Source organism: Saccopteryx leptura, chromosome 4 (assembly GCF_036850995.1).
Source record: "Saccopteryx leptura isolate mSacLep1 chromosome 4, mSacLep1_pri_phased_curated, whole genome shotgun sequence".
NCBI classification, from domain to species: Eukaryota; Metazoa; Chordata; class Mammalia; order Chiroptera; family Emballonuridae; genus Saccopteryx; species Saccopteryx leptura.
Genome location: NC_089506.1, coordinates 66,921,184 through 66,923,925, shown reverse-complemented (window position 1 = coordinate 66,923,925; position 2,742 = coordinate 66,921,184). Strand labels below are relative to the sequence as shown.

General features: G+C 38.1%; 1 non-coding gene across 1 annotated transcript; it reads left to right on the top strand.

Annotated features, from left to right (window-relative positions):
- Window positions 1-900: 900 nt before the first annotated feature.
- On the top strand, window positions 901-976 carry TRNAT-UGU (transfer RNA threonine (anticodon UGU)). Its single transcript has one exon. It is a non-coding gene; the product is annotated as a tRNA-Thr (tRNA).
- The last annotated feature ends 1,766 nt before the right edge of the window (window positions 977-2,742 follow it).

The following is a 2,742-nucleotide window of genomic DNA, read 5'->3' as shown; positions in this document are numbered from 1 at the left end:
ACTCAGTCAGCATTCTTGTATTTTTCTGAAGCCTGACTCTTATCAAGAACATTTGGAATAAAAATATTATTATGTATTTTATTCTGTCATAATCATTATGCACTCTATTCTGTTACCAACATATTTTAAGTTTTACTTCTAAAAGATTAAAATAATATTTATTTTCTTTGAAACATTTGTAACTAAAATAGAAGTTATATAACATCTTAAAACTATTGAAATTTAACCCTGACAAATTAATAGGAGGGTCTTCTCCTGAAAGCCAAATTTGTGGCCAGCATATTTAATTTAACATAAAAATCCCAGAGACTTTATTCCAAAGTGCAATATGAAACAATGTGTCAGACTACAATATCCAAAGAGGGCCACAACAACAGTTGCCATTTTATATCTTCTCATTTGACCTAAACATTTTTCTCATTAACAGATAGAATTAATACCTCTTCCTTAGAATCTGTAGACTCACTGTAAGCAATAGAACATGGTACACATAATGTGTGTAAGTAGAAAACTAAGTAAGAAAAGGTGGTTTCACATTGCTGTGTTCACAGAGAGTATATGGCTATTGTGCTAAGGACAAACAGCAAGACTAGGAGTAGGTGCTCTGGCAAGCAGTCTGGACTAAAACCCAAGCCTTCAGCCAGCATCGCTTGCTAGACGTATAAGTGAAGAAAGCTTCAATTATTCCACTCCTTAGCTCTTGAGTCACCTTTAGGGGACAAATGTTCACAGCTTATGCCCCTAAGTATGAAGCAGCAAATACAAGCTATTCTGACTGGGTCCTGTTTGAAGGGCTAGCACATAAAAACTTTGTTACAAAGTCTTTGTTTTAAATTGATAAGCAATTTGTTTAGATATTACAGCGATAACTAAAACACATCTTAAAACTATCCAAAGCCTGCCCTGGCCGGTTTGCTCAGTGGTAGAGCGTCGGCCTTGTGTGCAGAAGTCCCGGGTTCAATTCCCGGCCAGGGCACACAGGAGAAGCGCCTATCTGCTTCTCCACCCCTCCCCCTCGCCTTCCTCTCTGTCTCTCTCTTCCCCTCCTGCAGCGAGGCTCCACTGGAGCAAAGATGGCCGGGGCGCTGGGGATGGCTCCTCGGCCTCTGCCCCAGGCGCTAGAGCGGCTCTGGTCGCAACAGAGCGACCCCCCGGAGGGGCAGAGCGTCACCCCTTGGTGGCCGTGCGGGGTGGATCCCGGTCGGGCGCATGCGGGAGTCTGTCTGACTGTCTCTCCCCGTTTCCGGCTTCAGAAAAATACAGAAAAAAAAAAAAAGAAAGTTATTTTATCTTGACGTTCAGTCTTTGAATATGCTTTCTTAAATATATATATGTTTACTATATATTATATATATATAATATATATATATATTTAGTGAGGAAAGAGAGAGAGAAGAGGGTAAGGAACGGGAAGCATCAATTTCATATATACATTGACCAGGCAAGCCTGGATTTCAAACCGATGACCTTGGCATCCCGAGTCCATGCTTTATCCACAGGGCCACTACAGTCAGGCTTGTGTATGATTTCAAAAAACTTATGTCATAATTCCATAGGTAGACTTCTGATTAAATATATTTTGATCATTATTTTAAATAATGATTAAAATCTAAGATAACAGTGAAGAAACATTCTGTCATGTACAGTTTTTTATTTGTGTTTATTCAACATTCCAAAAGTTCTTCACATTGCACTGGGTAACACTGTTGAATATTTCATTAAAAATTGAAATAAACTTCATAAATGTATGCTTCAGATTTGGCATATGATCATAGCAATTTATAATTATGTATCTTTATTTTTATTAATTGTTAATTTTATAAAATCTTTATGGATTGCATAAAATAGAAATTATTTCTATTTTTTTTTCATGTATTAGAATTTTTTTTTTTTTGTATTTTTCTGAAGTTGGAAACGAGGAGGCAGTCAGACAGACTTCCACATGCACCCAACCGGGATCCACCCGGCATGCCCACCAGGGGGTGATGCTCTGCCCATCCGGGGCATTGCTCTGTTGCAACCAGAGCCATTCTAGCACCTGAGGCAGAGGCCATAGAGCCATCCTCAGCGCCGGAGCCATCTTTGTTCCAATGGAGCCTTGGATGCGGGAGGGGAAGAGAGAGACAGAGAGGAAGGAGAGGGGGAGGGGTGGAGAAGCAGATGGGCGCTTCTGTGTGCCCTGGCCAGGAATTGAACCTGGGACTCCTGCACGCCAGGCCAATGCTCTACCACTGAGCCAACCAATTATCCTGTGTTTCAGATTTAGGAAGACCTAAAATTTCTTGGCTATTTTAATCTGACTCTATTCTCCTTGTTTAGTTTCCTATACTGTTAATAATTCCATATCCTATTATGTCAACCATTCTCAGGCTACTATCTTCTAGTTCTGCCATCCTTAGACAAAGCACTTTCCTGATTGTAAATGAAATTACTTTAGAAACATTTTTATTTTCTCTTGACCTTAAAAACTAAAAACAATATGGTTTTTTACAAGACTAGCCAGTTATCTCATACTTTTCTCAGTGGTGAAGAATCTAAAGCAGTCATTCACATTATTCTTAAATTTGTATGTATGTGTGTGTTGTCCAATTCAAATAAACTTAGTTAAAAATGTAAGTTTACATACTACATCACATTTCAATGTTAAAAATTGTTTCTTTATATTTTAAAAAAGATATATTAAATCCCTTTATCTACTTAGAATTTATATGAAGTTTATAAGGAAAATAAAAAAAATGTGTA